Genomic DNA, 19051 nt, shown 5'->3' on the forward strand with positions numbered 1-19051 from the left:
CTGCTAACTGAGCTCTTCCTGCTACAGCTGTTCACAGCATTTGTTTTTGTATTGTGATTTGACAGATCTCTGGGTTTCTGATCAAAGAAACTTTTAAGGACAAATATAATCTTGTAGCTCTTCCAATGAAAAGTGGTTGTTTTTTGTCTTGTTTTGTGTTTTTGATTTAAGAACTTGTAGTTCAGCTCGACCTTGTTGGCCTCTCTTACTAGACTTTCTCAAGACTCTGCTGCAGCAGTTATGCTAGTGTGATACTTTAGCACACCCTAGAAAGAGGAGTCCAGCCTACAGGAAAGATTAAGAGCAGGAGACAGAAAAATCACGTTCTCGGAACCATAGAATCAGTACTTGCAGTCAAAATTTGTTTCACTTCTGGCTGCACTCTTACTGCTTCAAATGATAGCAGATTAGCAGGCTTTTTTCATGTTAAAAGAAAATGGCTCTGACAGAACAGATCCATTTCCATAGTAGCAAAGAATGATGGTGACTGATTTATTGGGGAAAACAGGTAGAGAAAATTGACAATTATTTCACTGGAGAAGGCAAGAGACCTTTTTTGAGAATTTTTTTGGGCAGTAGAGGAGAATACAAGAAGCATCTGGTATTGGCATCTTGCTGGTTGGAGGTAGGACACCACAAACAGTCTTACAGGCACAGTATGTTTCTTGCAGTTGATGTTCCTTTGGGAGAAAATGGCTTGACTTCTAATATTGGAACATAATACACAAGCCTGCCTGGCTGGAATAACTTTTTATATGATGCTCTGTAACTCGGTCTTTGTTTCTCCCTGGGGAGGGGGAGGCAGGATCTCTCTTCTTGCTGAGCTCATGAGACTGACACGAGTGCATACTGTAACATTTGTGCAGAGTTGTGAAATCTGGGGCACAGGAAACTACGTTATTCAAAACAGGAAAAGAAAATCCTGTATTTGGATTTTTAATCTGTAGTCACTATGTTGAAGATATGACTAGAAATCTGGAGTCTATTGCTTAATTGGGGCACAGAACAGTTGACTCAGTACAGATGGTTTTATCTTTCTAATGACTTAATACTCCCCTAGTTTGTCATCTGTAAACTCTGTCAGTAACTATTTGTCATACCTCCCTCTGCCTTGTCCTTGGTCACTTAAAAAGTACAGAGCCCTGCCTTATTCTCGCAGGACCTTGCTTATTTAAGCTTAAAGGCAACTCTTAAAACTCTTTCATAGGCAATGTTGCTCTTGCATTTTAATTTGTTAAAATGTATGGTACAGGACCACTCGTACAAACATCTGCAAAACTACATCTTTTTTCCAAATTCTTAAGCAAAAAAAAGTAATCAAGCTGAATATACAGTCTAGCTTTTCTGAACTGAAATAAGCCTGATAACAAGCCAGCTGTGATAGCTGCTCATAAGAGCAGCTGAACTGAATCAGACTAAATATCTACCTTCTGCAGCATCCTGTCTCCAACTGTGGCCAAAACAAGTTGTTGAAGATGAGTAAGTTGAGCATTGCAGTGGTGTGTTCTTGAAATATTCCGACAGCAGTTTAAAGGTCTTTCGTGTTTAACAGCCATCAGTCAACCCTTTCTTGTTCAGTTACCTTGTGAATCTGTGGCATTCCAAGGGAATGATTTTTCATAATCACACGTTTTGTGAAGAATCACTGTCTCTCTTACTTGTTTTGGCCTTGTCTTCTGCTAGATTCATTTGATGCTCCTGGTTTTTACAGTGGAGGAGATAGCAACTGGTCTATTTCCAGTCACGCTTTCCAAGCTGCTCTAGATTTGGTAAACTTCTGGCCTAGCTCCCTGCACTGGTGTCTGGTCAAGGAAAGTCTTAGCCTATTTAATTGCTGCCTGTAGAAATTATTCCCATGCCATTGATCATCCTAGTCGCTCTACTATAAATCTTTTTTAGGGTACAGAGGAAGGCACGGACCAGAACTCTTTGTGCAGGATTGAATGCAAAAAGTTCATGGAATGTGTCTCTTATTGTTTATTTTGTTTGTCATTCTGTTTTCTTTTGAATTATATTGACCTCAGTATGAAAAAGCTTGGAATTACAATAGATGGAAAACCTGAGCAGCAATGATCAGCAAAGAGTTTTGAATTTTACCTATTGTTCCTTACCTATGTTGTCCTGTTTTCCCTCTAAAACATGGACATAACACTTTATTTTTTTCACCCAGCCCCTTTGGAACTTTTAATGAAGGCCTGACTATACCAGAATAGAATGAACTGCACAATAAAAGCTCAAGTCATGGGACAACATGTTGTGATACAAAGGCAAAATGCTAACTAAGGTGTTTTCCATTTTCTGGGTTCAGTCCAGTGGCACAGATAATATCACTGCTGACTAGGCAAGATGTATCTGCGGGTTTGGTCTAAGAGCACTGTTACATAGCTGATGGAAATTGAAAATTATTTGGGGATAACATAAGCCTCTTGCTGTAGTTCCAACAGAAAGCCAATGATTATGCTGCTGAGGAAGTAGGAGGAGGAAGCTGATAGTCCTTCAAGAAACTTACTCCACTCCCTAGAGCTGGTTGTGGTGACTTGAGCCTGTTTATGCTGCACCTGACACTGGGAGAATACTCCTGTTCTTTTCCTGAAGCATTTTGTTTGTAGCATGGCATGTTCTCTCCTGGCTTTAAGAGATGGCCTTGGTCTTTTCAAGTCTATGAAATGCTAGACCTGTGGCCTCTTGCACATCTGCTCCTTGTGCTAGACATCCATCCAGCCTGGGGATTAGTAACTAACATGCTCCACGGGCTGCTGAAAGTATGTGGAGACAGACTGTCACTGCATGTACCTTGAGGCTACCCAGATAGCAGCATGCAGTTGAGTTAGTCACAGCCACAGAAAAGGGAGTGGGTTAAATGGCTGTCAGTATACACTTGCTTATTAACACAGGGTTCAGATGAAGATGAAGATTAGAAAGTTTCCAGCACTTCTCAGTGTGTGGCAATACCTCTGCTGCAGGTCACTGCATTGACAGAACAAATAAAACTTTAGAAGACAGTTGCAGCTTGTCCATTCCTCTCTTCTGCTGCAGTGGTTTGACCAACAAAACGCTTGCTCTTCTTTAGTCAACTGAATTTACAATAGTGGTAAAACAAGCCCAAGTCTCTACCCTAGCCTGTCGCGGCAATTTTTATTTTCTTGTAAAGCAAAGTCTGAACTTTGCCAAAAACAAACCCCAAAAACTACAAAAGATGCTGAAAGATTTTTGGAGTCCTCAAAACTGAATACAGGGGAGATCATGCTTAGTCGTTTCTTATCTATAGATAGCAGATGCAATTAGAGCAATGCCCTTGCAGGACATATATTGGGGTAGGTGAAGTGGTGAAGCTATGGCAGTGTGCTTCTCAAGCAGCTTACAGCAGCAGGCTTACTGCCATCATAGGCTGCTGAGATTGCTGTGAGGCAGCAATGGTCTGCTGGAAAGGTGCATGCTGTCTTTAAGTCATATGGCTCTAGCTCTGCTGCAAAATAGAAGGTACTTCATTTTGCAGTAACTGACATCACCCAAACTTTTCTCTTTTTACCTTTACTAAAGTTGCTGCAGCTGAAAAAAATCCATTGTCTCTAAACAAACGCACAATCTCTGGCTTCTAACTTGTTTTGAATTTTTTACTATTATATGGCTACTGTGATCATCTAGTCCAACTTCCTGCCTACCACCGTCTATAAACATCCTGTAAATAACTTCAAGTCTGATAGCTGTGATTAAATTGGAATGTTGTTAGAAAATTCCTATGAAGTAGAGAATATTTCAAGATAGGCTGTATGCCACAGCCTTAAGTGGATATTGCTCCTGCTGCTGTAGATGGTCATGACTACAGTCTGAATGCCTAGAAGCACAGCACCTCCCATGTAGCTCATTTTCTAACTGTAGCTATGATGATGTCCTGTAACTGACCTTTTCAATTTAGCATGTTCAGGGAGAGAAAAAAAGAGAGCACCTATACCAGGCACCTTCCTGTCCATACCACTGCACTGTAACTGTTTGGTGTTGATTGCTGATAGGCTTTTCAGACCTCTTTCTTTAGAAGGGCTGCTGTAGGAAATCCAATTTGACAGAATTGCTTTGCCATTTCTAGGGCACCTGTTACTCAAACATCTTGCAAAAGTCTGAAGTAGCTCAAAGATACGTCATCATTTCCTTTATAGACTTAATAACCTCAACTACAAAGAAAATCAGTTGGAAAAGGATATCCATGAAGTGTGTGTCCTAGCCCTGAACCTTAATTACACAATCATCCTTCCTCTCTGCAGGCAGTGCTGATTCACATTGTTCTTCTGCTGGGCTGGAAGAGCCTAAAGCAATTATAGGAGTTTTGAGTCAGGTGTTAGAGTTCAAGAGCAAGAAGTCTTGATTAACAGACACTTCATTAAAACTCCAGCAGATGCACAGGCTGTGGTAGCACTGACTTTCTTTACTAGAGAAAACAACATCCAGTGGCATCCTTTGAGTCAAAACACAAGCAGACAGTATCTAAGGAGCAGTACAAGAGAGTGAAAATCTACTGTTGGCTTCTATGAAGCTGCCCAGCTTTTCTGCTTGTTAAATAAGGCAGTTGCCAAACAAAATAATTCCTCCGTGTCTCTTTTATCAGGCTTCGGATTTGCTGGGAGAGATTCACAGTCTTAACTGCAGCCATTCTACTGATAAAGGCAGTATTTATATACTCTTGTAGAGATGATAAACCAAACATACAAATCTCCTACTAGTTTATTAGTTTTTAGCAGTTCATAAATAGGAAACCTCGTTAAGAAAACAGCTCCTGTAACATAATTCAGCGGTGTCCTCTAAAGAGCTTTCAGTCTGTTACGCTGAAATTACCGAACTAAGAATCTCAAGCAGCATATTGTCTTATCTCATAAAGATCTTCTGATGTTAAATGGATTGTCTTATATTGACAACTAAAAGATAGCGTATGTTTTGACCTTTTCTCCAAAAATACAACCACTAGGAGAATCTAAATTTCTCTAAAAGTTGTCAGGATTTATATTTATGACAAAGACTGCTTTTCACAAATCCCAAAGATTCAGGTTTATTAAACTTCTTCAGGTTTATTAAACTTTATTAACTATCATTACTAAATGATAAGAGAATATATATTTTGCTACAACTGAGAATTTTGCTACAAGAGCAGAGCAAAGATAAAGATAAAGGACTGATATAACTGGTTGATAATAAGGGAAGCAAACGCATGCATGCTCAAAGATTACTCTTCAGAATGCCTATGAGCTACCTTCTCCCGTCTTGTAATACATATCCCACTTACGTTGTGATTTAATACACATGAAGTGTTACAAATTGCTTGAAACAATAATATACGGTCCTGATCCCTGGAGGATCTGAAGATGACGCCTACGTTAGTCTTCCAAAAAAGGATAGTCCTTGTGATTTTTGCATCTAGAAAAAGAGAGTGTGATTAAAATATTTTAAAGATTTAGTCTTAAGGCTAAGAAGAAAAAGCTTTTTTCCCCTGACAAAAGCTCTGCAGAACTAAAACTGTGAACTACAGTAAAATCTCTAACGTGAGTCTGCTTAGTTTACACAGGGCAGTGGAAGTTAATGCTCTGTAACCTTCGCATATACCAGTGACCTTGTTCTCAAAAGATAATGTATCTTTTGCTTAGCTGAAATCACCAAACTTCCCTGCGATATTAAACCGCTCTCTTGTGAACTCCTATGCGATTAGATAAGTGGGTAACCTGGGAAAACAGAATAAATTGCAGATCTTGGTAAGTCTGTATCTAGCCATTCTATTATCTAGATGCTGCCTTAATAACGTTGGCATAAATACATAGGCACAGCTTTTCACTTCAAAAAAACTTACAACTCTCATTCGTAAAATGGAGTTTATTTACACTGACTGTCTCTCATAAAAAGTAGCCAAAAAAACCAAAACAAAAAAATGCCACCTATTTATTTTGGAGTTTCTAGCTGATTTTGATTTTCAGACAGCAGTTTGGTATGCATCCGTTATAAGGTATCTTAACATGCAACGTACCTGCAAAAATCCCAGTGCTACCAACCTGTACAAGACAGGCAGTGCTCTAATAAACCCTAGTGTTGGATTCCAGCAGATACGGATGTGACCAGGTATTGGCTAAGGTTCCCTCTCTTTTTATTTAAGTGGGGCTATCCTCTTAACTGTCTGTTAAGAGGATATCCAATGATAAGCCAATCTTGCTAAAACATGGAGGAGGAGGAGGAGGAGGGAGGTACTTACTCAATGCACAGATGTGATACGCTTCTTGAGAGCAAGGAAGTTTTCCGTCTCCTCTTGAGCCAACTCAAACACCTGAATAAAGGTCCCAAATAGCTGGGTTACTTCAGTTTGCAAAAAGACAAGTGTAAGTTCATTTGCAGAAAGAATACCAAAAACAGAAGTAGAAAAGCGTTGTATCTGTTGAAGCGCTAGGAGGTGTGCAATGGATGTGTGGTGAACAATGAAAAAAATGTCATAAAGTTAACAGCGCTGGTGGGGTCTAATTGCATCATATTTGTATCACAAGGTGGAAAAGTTAATATCTCTTACTTGACATGTTCTAATGAAGGCGACTCGGCTCCTTACTTTTAAAGTAACTTTTTGCATTCGTAAAGGAATAACCTACATGGTATCTGACAGACAAAAGCTTTTTCCCAGTTCTAAGTACGAAGGGAGTACTTTGCTCCACTGGCAGAGTGGACTTTTCTGTGTAAGTGTTTAACACCATTAATAATTTTGTAAGATACGCTCTTACCTTAAAATTTCCCTTGATACGGGTGTGGAGTGACAGATTTGGGAATTACACTCATTTCTTTGAATCTGGAGCCGGGTAAGCACCTGCAGGAACAGATAGGGAATTACAGCTGAGAAGTTCTGCCTGTCTTCTGAAAGCCGAAAAACATACGTGCCTACATGGTTACACAGAACAGCTCTACTGATAATCAGAGATGGCTCACCCAGGAAAAGCACTGTAGTAAACCCTTCCTAATTATTACATGAGCTCATTTAATCATCATGTGTCTCTGAAGTTGAGATGACAGCATGGGAGTGCATTGAACAAGAGTTCGGGATTGGCCAGGGATGCTCTGTGTGGAAGTGGCTAGCGTGCCAACTAAAGACCAAAGCCATTGGTAATCTTCTGTCCGTCATTAAAACTAGTGTTAGAGATAATATTTTTTTAAAGCATTACAGGGCGTATGAGACACAGCTGGAACTCAGCTTTCCATAATACGTCTGTAAATAGTTACTTTAGCACGAGCGGGAAAAATACACGTCACTGGGGAAAATACTATGACCAGTATTAACCTGAGCTGGGGTTTTGTTGTACTTGAGTGCAATTCCCTTAACTTGGGGATCATCAAAAAGGGAAATATCCTCAGGCTTGGACCTGTGAGAATAAAAAGCAGTCTTCAGCAGTTGAATGGCCCACTGTCTTCTCCCTCAAGCACTGTAGTGTAAGAATATTATTTAAATGATAAGAAAGCATCATCTCCCACACTTTAATTCACCATCTTCTTGTTGCTCCAGTCCCTGCCTTCATTCTTTTCCTTTTATCGCAGGGTGGCACATGAGAAGAGGCCTGTAGTTTCTAGTATAACGGGTCACTGTAACACATTTCAGTCCAGCATGGCATCAGGCCTGGAATTTCCTTAGTCCAGATCCCGAAAATTTCATCTTGAGAATGGGCAGCTGTCATGTCCTTCACAAGCACAGCTGCTCTGGTAACCGCCCTATCTCAGGTCAGAGAAAATCATGAGGATTGGAGTAAAAGCAAAATTTCTTCAAGTCATCCATTTAAAAATGTAATCCATTTGTCTCAGCAGGACTGCAAAGTTGCTATTTTTGTAAGCATGTGCGGCTTTGGTTTTTGGTGGTTTTTTTTTTAGTTCAGAAGTTCTCTTACATGTTTAATAAGCTCACCCAAGCTCAATTAAGGATTATGTTCACTACTTTCACCAACCAATTGATCCTTTTTCTCCTAAATGTGAAACTCCGGTAACAGCACGAGTATGAATTACGGGACTGAGTATCACAATAAGTATGAGAGAGGTTTCTCTGTGTGTCTCATTTTTAACAAATGAGTAAATATTTTTCTAATTACATCAGTTTTACTCTGTGAGGGTTTATCCACATCCTAAGAATGGTTTACTGTATTGGCTCCAATCTACGTGTAAGAAAGAAGTCTCACAAAGCATTCTTACCATGGCCAGTTCGGCGCTCCAAGGGGGCAATATGCCGTGACAGAGATCTCTTTGGATTGGCAAAACTTAATCAGCTCTTCCTGAGGAAGGTAGGGGTGGCTCTCAATCTACAAACAAAAATACATTAGGTTTCTTCAGAAGCTGAAGGTACTTCAAGGTTTAAAATCACTGTGGTGACCTACCAAGCCCCACATCAGCTTTGAAAAGGTTGTTCTTTTTGCAGCTATAGGGTTTTTAAGGGAGTCAGCCAGTATTTCAGATCGTTTCCCCTTCTTCCCAACCCTGCCTCCACAAGGCCCAATCTTCATACATTACTTTCTCTTTCCAGCTGCCTGCCTCATTTTTCACGACCTCTCACAGTCCCCATATGAATGGGCTCCAAGGTCCAGTTGTCCACATCCAGCTGAAGCACCCAACTCTCACGTCATCCAGTCCTACCTATTCACCCCAGCAGTGTAGCCTGGCTTGGGCCCTGTCTGTTCACGCAGCCTCTTTTTCCTTAGCTCCTGGGACAGGCAACGGGGGCTGCAGGAAAGAGGAAGGGTAAGCCCCGCCGCGTTCGCCGTTGCGGAGCTCAGCTCTCAGCCTGCATGAGCTCAGCGCTGCAGTCAGAAGAAAGGTGAAGGTGGGACTTTCAACCCAGGAGCACCGTGGGCTTGTGTAACTGCAGCTTCCTGCGCAAGGAAGGGCGCAGAATGTCCTATGTTTTTCATTTCTTTATGGTTTAGCCAAATACAGGTGTATTCTCACACGGGTATCAAAAAGCACAGCGTTGACATAAAAGCTATGTCGCTGCCAGAGATGTTCCATCAAATGCAACACCCCAGACAGGTGTGATGTCAGTACTGATGAGTTTGAGAACAATTTACCTGATTATTTGCAGGTTTGTGTCTTAAGCCTGGTTTGTTCAAGAGCCGACCTGTCTGTTTGCGGTTGAAATTGGAGACTCCAATGGCCTTCACCATTCCCGCATCCACCAGCTCCTCCATAGCCTAGAAACACTACAGAATCAGACTTGCTATTGAATTAAGATCTTTTTTTTCATGTGGAAAAAATGCCTGTGCAAAGACTTCAATGGTAAAAATCATCATGGCTGGGATCCTCTTCTGATGTGGCGTTAGTACAGCACGTCGAACGGTGGGACCCTGGTCAAAGACACGGGCGCTCACGTCATGTGTCGTCATACAAATAAATAACAGCGTTATTCAAGATTAACAATTATTACACTACGATTATTTCAGTAGAATACAATTATTTTGAACTATTATCCCCAAGTAGGCCACCTGCTCCAGAAGAAAAGGTGTTTTTAGGATAATTCCTCAGCTAACAAAATGATTATCCCATAATAAAAAGCTTGTCGTTTGGAACAGAGCGGCTCGACGAGGAGCTGTTCTGGGAGAGCTAGGGCAGGATACCCGACCATCAACGCCGCTCAATTTCCCAAGGGAGATGTACCATTTAGCACTGGCAGTATAGTATAAGCAGTGCTGTGTTCCCCCACCACCACCTATTTTCTTTCACACTAGCAAACAATGAAACAGCTAGACAGCCCAAATTAGGTGGGCACCTCCAGCAGAAAAGAAACAGGAGAAAATCATCCACTACCAGCCTTTAGAGCAGAAGATGGACCTCTTCCAAAGCAGAAATCATTTTTATCTGAAGTTGCTATCGTAAGCAGCAGCCTGAAATGTCCACTTTTTTCCTTCAAATGAGCAACACAAATCTGCTTTATTCTTCATCTGACAGAAGGGAAAAAGCATCAGTGAATTCTTCTGTCTCTCTGGTGAGTCTCTCGTCCTCTGTTGACCTGGCCATGCTGAGCAGCGGTGGGGGTGGAGGGGAAAGGAAGCCCAAACCATCAGCCAAGCAGAAATTTGAACTTGCGCCCAGGTCTTGTCTCCCACACAGCCCGTGTTCATGCCTGTTTGCATTGCACACACAGCTTTAGTGATGGACTCTGAGCGAGTTCCAGTACTTTCTAAAAGGGGGAATTTTGGATGCTGTGGGTACGTTGGCACAGGCATGTTGGCTTTGCTGTGGTCTGGACAGCTCGGGTGCCACTAGGCATGAGCATGAGCAACCAGAGAGCGGTGTGGGGACTGAAGCGACAGCGTGTGTCAGCTAAAGCCACTGCAGGGTACACACACAGTCAAAGATTTCCTCTTGCCATGCCCACCCAGCCACTTTCGTAAGCAGTAGACATAAAAATACCTCGATTTTGGCAAAGTAACACAAGAAGGAGCCCAAGGGCACAGAGAAATCCGCAATCTGGAATACTCCACATTAGAGATTCTCTCAGAACGATTCCCAAAGTGGAAACCTTAAAGTTTTCAGGCTGTTATTTCAAACAGCAGGACTTTTTCAGCCTGTCAATGACCGTACCTCTCACATATCCAGAAAATCTGTATCGCTGGGAATGATCGTGACATTTTCATCTGCAGGAAATCGCTCCTCTCCTGCCTATCATCACAAAAGAAAAGCGAGTTTAAGGTAGGCTGAATTGTAAGTAGTTAAAGAAATCACTTAGGAACTCTACAGGCGAGTGGAGCTGGAGACACGCTGGATATCCCGGCCTGTGTTTGTGTTGGTGAGAGAGGTGGCCAAAAACAGTGATCTGTATGAACAGAGTAATCTTCATGAAAATCTGCTTCTTGAGAACCTGTCCTGCAGGCAGAGGAAGGGCAGACACTTTTATGTGCCTCAGTCAGGTTGGGGGAAGGCCAGGGATGTGACACGACGGGGAAATGAGGATTTATTTAACCTGGGGGTAGAGAGAGAAGAGAAAAATAGGAACCAAGTAATTCACAACCATTTGATCCTGGATGAGCAAATGACAGCCAAATCCCAGACTTTAAGAGGAATGTGATCTGGATGGTAATTTGATCCATGACATGGAAATGCTGTGCAGGGTAAAATAAGGTGACTTTTTTTGGTACTACAAGACCTAGCTTAAGCAGCCATGACCTTACCTTTCCCCCAGGGCACTCCGTGCAGAGGTTTGTCATTATGTCCTAATGAGGTTTAACAACACTTCTCATTAGAGAGGACTAAGGGCATGTCCAGACCCAAAGGAAACAGTGGCGGAGCTCTGACAGATGGCTCCCAGGAGTTAAAGTCTCAATACCTTGAATCCCATGGGCCAGTGCATCAGGTAGAGATCCAAATAATCCGGTTGAAGGGCAGCAAGTGTTTTCTGGCACGCCTCCTTCACCAGGGATCTCTCGTGGAAGGTGGACCACAGCTGCGGGGGTAACGCAAAGCCTGGGAGCTGCTCTCCTAGCCTCACGACCACAGAGCATCCCTGGCAGGGAAGCACACGGTGCAGACACAGAAGCAGCTCACGATATGGCACATCCTCTCGTCTTGAGGAAGTGCCACTTTTGTGCACCTTATTTTATTTGCAGTACTGTCAGTTAAGTAAAATGAGAATGAGATACTCTAAAATTCCAACGATTCATACAACAATTAAACAAAACAAAGAAGAAAAGCAAAACTGGTGAAAATCGACCCGCCAGCTTCCAGCAGATAGAAGTTACTTTATTTTTCCTACCATTGTTGTTGGGGGAAAAAACAAAACAAAACATAACATACGGGAGTTAGGCTGAGGCCGGCAGCGCAGCGGGAGTGACCACGAATACAATAGCCCTGCTTCCTATCTCAGAAGCAACTGAGAGCACGGCCTCAGTTCCTGTCTCCATGGCTGACAATGGATATGGACTACAAAAAAATCCCTCTCAAATCAAGCCATTTTTTTTTCAAGAGTTGACCTCTTCCTTCCCTCCATCCGCAAAACGCTTTGCCCAGACAGAAAGGAGTTAATTCCCAGACCAGCTTCATCCCTCGGCACTTTGCAGGTTGGGACCTTGTCTCTCCTCCTGGGAACTGGCCTCATGTGGGACAAGTTATCCAAGGACACACCTTACTGACAAGGAAGAGGTCTTCTCGCCTCACAACCCCCTCCTCATTTTTTTTCTTATAGTGCATCCCCGATCGCACTCTCGTTCTGGTACAGGTAGGCACAATCAAAGTGGCGGTACCCAACATCGATGGCAAACTTCACTCTCGCTGCAACTCTCGCTGCATCTCTCGCTGTTCCTTGGAGAGACTGAAACAAGAAGGAAAGTCAGTAATTCAGTAAATAGCAGAAAAAGAAGTTTGCTGTCCTCCAAATCTGGAGACTTTAAACCCCCAAATAATGAGGTGTTCCAGTTTGGATCTTGCTTTTGTTTAGTTTTCTGGAATAAAATGAGCCCTTTGGAACTAGCCATGGGAGTCACTCCTGAGTTGCCTGAGCTGATCTGCCCTTTTCTAAGGATTGAACGTTCACATTTGGACACCAGGCTATCTCGAAATAAGTTCTAATTTGCCCAGAAATTAAAAGCAATGTTAGTATGAGATACTGGTGACATGAGGAAATGAATCACCTCTGGAAAGCTTGCTGGTCCTGCACACAAACAAGCCGGCTCTTGTTGACACAGGACAAGGGAGGTGAGAGGACGGCAAAACACTACGGACAGTGCCACCTCCTGGGTAAAATACAAAACCTGGTATTTAATAGCAAAGCAAATCACTTCAGATTCTTGGCTTGGAGACACTGAAGAGTTGTTTGATGACGGGATACCGATTCTGGAAAATAGCACTTCAGACAGAAACACAATTCAAAACCGTGACCACCTCCTACTTTTAACTTCATTATATGCCCAACCATCATCTTTTTTTTTTTAATGATTTCACTTCTCCAAGTATTTCCAATCGAAGGGTGCTCGGTTGGTTCACTTAAATTAAAAAAAAAACATAGAAACTGCAGCGGTTTTTTCCACAAGGCTACACACAACCAAATAGGCAGTTCAAAGTTTTACCAGTTTTCCTTTTTGCAGCCCCTTTCCCCGTCCCACCCCTTCCTATGTGTGAACGCCGCAGCTCCTAGGGCGGCACGGGAAAGCAGGCTAATGGCGACACCGGCCAAACGACGGACGTTATAGAGTGTCTTATGGCTGGGTGCTGCTGCAGCATGGGAAAGCTGCCGTGCAGGAGCGAGTGCTCCCTGGGGAAAAAAAAAAAAAAACCACCACAGCAGGGCAAGATCTGCATCACTTTTGGGTGGAGGAGGGAATCGGTGGAGAGCAAAGGTGACAGTATACCCTGTGATTACACAAAACTCTGTAACGCGAGATGTTTTTCAGACAAAATAATCCATTGCTTCATTTTACATGGCGCTCACTGAACAGGACTTCGAGTCAGAGTGACTGGGTACAGGAGAGGCCCCACTGCCGCACCGAAACACAGGGAGTTGCAGCTGAAGTTGCTGTGGGAACCTTGAGATCTAATAGCTTTGATCAAGTAATCGCAGTGGGTTTGGGCCATGTTTTCATTGCATTAACACAAGAGATTTTCGTGGTGGCAAGGATCATGACTCCAAAATTTTCCTTCTGTTTAGTCCTAACCGGTTCCTGTTGGTGTCCTAACAGGTTCCTTCAGAGAGCTCGTCCATCACAGCGTCGGTGCCCTAAGGGGCCCCACACAAGGCACACTTTGTTTTTTTAAAGCCTACTTAGTTACTTTAGGCTTCTCAGTGTCTTTTGTCATCAGACCAATCAAGACCGAAAGGGTTAAACAAACTCAGCCCCATTTGTGCATAAGTTATGTGATGATTAGCAGCAGCTGACCAAAAAATATAGCAAGAATAATTTAAGATAATTTTATGCTGACTGGACAGTGTTTCATGGACTTGGCAGTTTGCAATTCAACATCTTCCATGTCCAGTCTCAAATCCAGGGGACAATCCACTATTTATTTTTTTCTTTCTTAAGAAGCTCACGTTCTTAAAATTTTCAGCTCATTTCCAGACTCCTTTTACATTTATATCCTTATATCTTCTGTCTTACCAAAAGTCCATTATATAGCATTTGCAGGTAAAGACCTACCCAAACTATTTTCCTGCAAAGTGCTATGTACTCATCTGCTGCCATACAAATGAGTTCTTTTCAGTCTCTAAGGAGTTAATATAAATTCCCATTTCCAAATCCACTGATTGCCACTTAAGTTCCTATATCTACATGCACTCATCAATGATGACACCTACATGACATGCTGGGATATTAATACCCAGTGCCAAAAGCAAAAAAACAAAGAAAAACAAGCTAGGCAGAAGTTTTTACTTTTGCAGTGTGTCATTTTTTCCATAGCTAAGAAAAATCTCCTTCTACCTGCTCACTACCTGCACTAAGTGAGCACTACCTGCTCGCTTACTTAAAAAATTTCCTGAAGGACAGGTGTCAATACCTGCAATACCTGAAATATTTCAAAAGGCAAGAAAAGCTGCACGGAGGATTTGCTGCATTTTCCTGACCTGAAGAGGAGATTGCTGTAAAAGTCTACTGCCATTCTCAGCAATTCCCTGGTGTCACCTGCGTGACCGGAGGCATGGGGACGAGGGGAGGTCCCCAGCTCCAGCAGGTACCTGCCAGGTCCCCAGTCCCAGGATGGGCATCCTCGCGCGGGTGGGCAGCTCCAGGCAGGTGGCCATGCGTGGTCCCCTCCCAGCTGCCGCAGGCAAGGAGAGGCTGCAGCCCCTTGCAAAAGTTTTAAATAGGCTTTGCCCCTCCCTCCTGCCTGCGGACAAGGCAAATACGGGCAGAAGGGCTATAATAAGCAAGAGGGGGCAGGGATTTTGCCTTTGTCTCACCCTTTGGAGTATTTCAAAACTGTTTGTGGGCTCCTCACGTGAATTTGTGCAACTCCATCATGCTAGTTGCACATATTGCATTGACTGAAGTCGCAGCTTTTTGTATACCTCATAGTCTCTGTTTTTCTGCAAGAAAAGTGGTATTTGAGGAGTTTGCACGCACCCCAAGAACCATTTCTCATCTCATCTGTCTGCTCCCAAACATATCACCAGAGGAAGCCACAAAGCTGTTTGTCTCAGGAGGAAGCACAGTTCTGGCCGCAGGTGGGATCATTGTTTAAAAAATTCCCAGCACTGCTTCATCCCCACAGCACTGGGCACCCGTATTATACATATCCCCTCCGCTGCCCTCATTGCAGCCTATGGCTCGTGCTCACGAGCTGTGGGACACAGGGACAACACGGTCCTTTTAAGGAAGGGCCCTCCTGACTTCAGAGAGGAGCTAAGAAATAAATAAGCTTTGTCTTTTCAAGATCCATCATGTTAGCTCTGTGCAACTCTTCAAAATCAGAACTACTTAATCTGCAAGACCGATGATCACTAATGGCACGCTACGGCACACTTTTGTTTCCTGGAGCAGCCACTGCATCGGTTTCGATACCCGCTTTTCAGAAGCCAAACAGCTTCAGGTGTCTTGTCCCTTGACGCTGTGTTACTGCTACTTCATGGCCTTTTCTGTTTACATGCTGTTGACCTACATTAGATTTTTTACCATTCACAACTGAAAAGCTTCTTCTGCATAAACTGAAAAAACAGTTTTACAAGTCTCAGTAGGAACAGAAGCCTATTCCGGAAAAATCCAGAACCTCTTGTTTTTATGCAGAGTGGGTTTGACCCCACCCTGGAGGCTCCCGTGTCCTGCCAGAAGGAGCTGGCATGCTACCTGGTTTCAGAACCCTGCAGAAAATTTTGCAAGAACTCATTTTAAAGATATGAGTGGTAAGCATTTATTGTTTATCCAGCCATTAACGAACTTTTCCTTCCCTGTCATTTCTTTGTCCGTTAGAGGCAAAACCAGCCCCGGGGTAGGATCACGTTTTCAACAGGCAGCATCTCAAATGCCCAGCGACCCGGGGCAGGTCACTTCATTCAGGCACTTTTTACCGCGTGCAGACCCTGCATGCAGAATACGCTCAACCCGAAAGCGTTGTTTTGAAGTTGACGCAGATAGAAGTCAACGAAGGCTGAGAGGCTGAGCATGAGCATGCTCAGCACTCCCAGGGCAGACACCCAAAGAGCCCCCACAGGCCAGCAGGCATCAATCAGCTGGCCAAGGGTCCACCCTGCTGCTTCCTACAACAGGTCCCCAGCGGTACCAAACTTTTGTCCTCCAGCACCAGATTTTCTTTAGGATTTCGTAACTTTTCACGTCGGGTCATTTTCCTCTTGTATCCTCAGGTTGTCGCTCGCGCTCGTGTCAACCAGCAGCAGCCCCCTCCGCCTGCAGCCTGACCTTTCCCGCACGGCTCTGCGCCGCCGACCTTCTCGCTCCTCCGTCCTAGAGCCTGGCCTTTCCCCCAGCAGTCGGAGGCAGAGCTGGCCTGGATCATGGGCACCTCAGCCCCGCGTCCAAGGATTTTAACTGAGATGCGCAGATCACTGCAGCTCTGGGACAAGCCAAAGGAGAATCCTTTTGATTTTATTTCTGACGTCAAAAAGATCAATCCTCTTCTGCCTGAGTTGTGCAATGAAAGCAAGGTTTAACCAGCGGTTGTACTGTTCAAAGCGCTATGTGGAGATTTGATGCACTTACGTGGTTTTCTCCTTATCTGTGAGAAAAACGGGTTGCGTGCAGGAAAGATATATGATGACCATGGCTCTCTGCATCATCCACCTGATGCCTTGGTCACAGGGACTGCTGAGGTACCCGTACAGCTGGTCTGCAACCAAGGACGGGAAGAAATTCACTTCATCTCATTGCAGAAACTAATGTAGATTAACAACAGGCTGGCTTTCCAGTACAGCTGTCGTGTCCCTTGTCCTTGTCCCTTGTGCCTCCCTGATGAGAGGGACTCTCCCGGTTCCTCAACCTCCGCTCTGCCCATCACAAAGGCAGACATGGGGAGGGTTATCCCACTGGCTGCTCCGGCAATCCCCCGCACAGCAAAGCGCATTTTCATACTGAATCAAACCGCATTCAACCGGCCGCAGAAATTTCAGTCGTTAGTCTATTTTAGGAAAACAATCATTAGCTCAGGGTATTTCTTAAGCCTGCGTGAAGGTCTTCATTCACTTTGCCTTTATTTTTAAGTCCTTGTTCAGTTTTTCACAGCACTTACAACTTTTTTCTTTAATTTGGGTAGATTTAGCTCAGAAGCACTTCCTTCCAGTTTTTTTACTTCATATATCTCAGAAATTTTTGTTATCTGTGAAGCTCTCTAAAGTGTCAGTGACTCCTGGGCACATCGCCGCAGGCAGGTGCAAACAGCGCTGAGCCTGCCAGCTTGAAGCTGGTAAAATATAAGCCAGCCACGTGGGAAACAGCACGGAGTCAGAGCTAAATAGTTCTCTTCTAGAACTGAATTGCTTCGTAAAATACCTTCGAAAGGTTGTTTGAGGTTTCTGTTTGCACTGTGCACGAGTGCACAGTGCTGCCCTCTGCTCACAGCTTCAAGCCCAAGCTGTGCTGCCAGAAGAAATACCAGCATGGATGTTACTGGCAAAGCTGGCCCCGGCTTGACATCATCACAATTTTCCTGGGAGAAGTATGGCCTCGGTGAGGGCAGGACCAGAAACTTGGCTTTAAGTACAGGAGACCAGTAAGACGAAGCTGCCCGAAAGGCAGCGCTGTAGGAAACGCTGGGGGCCAGCGAAGGGCCAGCGCTGGCTTCCAGGAGGGCAAAAACTGAAGCTGTCCCCAGGGGGCTGCCGCAGGCACCGTTTGAACCCCAGGCTGTCAAGACCAAGACGTGTCCGTGGGGACAAAAAGGCAGCAACTGCCGGTGAGAGAATCTGCTTAGCAAAGGGTAAACCTGTTGGAAGAAGATGCCTCTGATGCCTTAAAACTACCGCCGTTCCCTGCAGGAATATCATCACAGGATTTGCTATTGGCATCTCTCAGACACAACAGATTATCGTGATCCACAAAAGTATCAGTAAAGCCATTATTATTAAAATTACCTGTGATGCTAAGTCCTAATATGATTTACACATTTCATTGTAGTTTAGAGTAACTACAGTCTTATCAACCCATGTTTTTCAATCCGTACTAGAATAGGTCCTTTCTTGAAGGTCTTTTTTTAAACGTAGATCTCACGTGCAGCGTTTTTGTGTAAATACCAATGATAACGAGCTGATAAGTGACTCTTGTAAATTAAAATTGTACTGGAAGTAAAGTATCGAAAAATTATTTCTCTTTTACTTTCATGTATAATTCTGGGATTTACAACATATTGAGTTTTAGAGATTATAATAGAGATTATGTGTGTGACGTTTATTATATATATATATTATATATATTCACTTTTTTCTGTTTTTCTGTGTGTTTCTTGAAGGTGGGGAATATCTGAATCTGAGGAGGAGTCTGCCAGAGGTGAAGCAGAGAATGTGTATTTTGCTACTGCTCCTTCCCTTAAGACACGGTAATCCCAAAACAAACAAAAAACGGAAAGGAAGAGTTACCCAGACCTACAATAATCTCTGCACGCACACGTACTCTTGGCACTATCTGGCCTTTCAAAGCCCTCGCTACCCATGCTAGGCTGCCTTCGCACAGTGGCTCAAACACAGGACAAATAATCCTGACCGCTTTGCTGTGGCGGAAACTTTTTTCCTGGCAGAAATCCAGGTGGTGCTTTTCTGTAGCCAGCCCCGGGGCGAGGCGGACGGACTCCCCGTTGCAGCTGGTCTCCATGTTATAACGGTATATCAATGCACTAGCACTGGATCCCATGCACTTGGCGGAAAGTCGTCCCTGGGCAGTTTATCCGGCGTACGACTGATCTTTGCCGCGGACGCAGAGGCAGCCAAGGTGACTTTTTGCAAAAGCAGCTCAGGTCGGGCAGAGTTTTTAAATCTATACTTTGCGTATAGATTTGCGTATATCTATACTTTGCGTATATCTATACTTTGCGTATAGGTGTGCAGTTTGCACACCTCCCATTCCTCCCGTGGCCCATCTGGATCTGGAAGCAAAACAAGCTTTCACGTGACAGCAAACCTGACAATAAACCCATTGTG

General features: G+C 43.7%; 1 pseudogene; it reads right to left on the reverse strand.

Annotated features, from left to right (window-relative positions):
• Positions 1–6607: 6607 nt before the first annotated feature.
• On the reverse strand, positions 6608–14713 carry LOC103924493 (annotated as a pseudogene).
• Between the last annotated feature and the right edge of the window lie 4338 nt (positions 14714–19051).

Source organism: Pygoscelis adeliae, unplaced genomic scaffold (assembly GCF_000699105.1).
Source record: "Pygoscelis adeliae isolate BGI_AS28 unplaced genomic scaffold, ASM69910v1 Scaffold38, whole genome shotgun sequence".
Taxonomy (NCBI): domain Eukaryota; kingdom Metazoa; phylum Chordata; class Aves; order Sphenisciformes; family Spheniscidae; genus Pygoscelis; species Pygoscelis adeliae.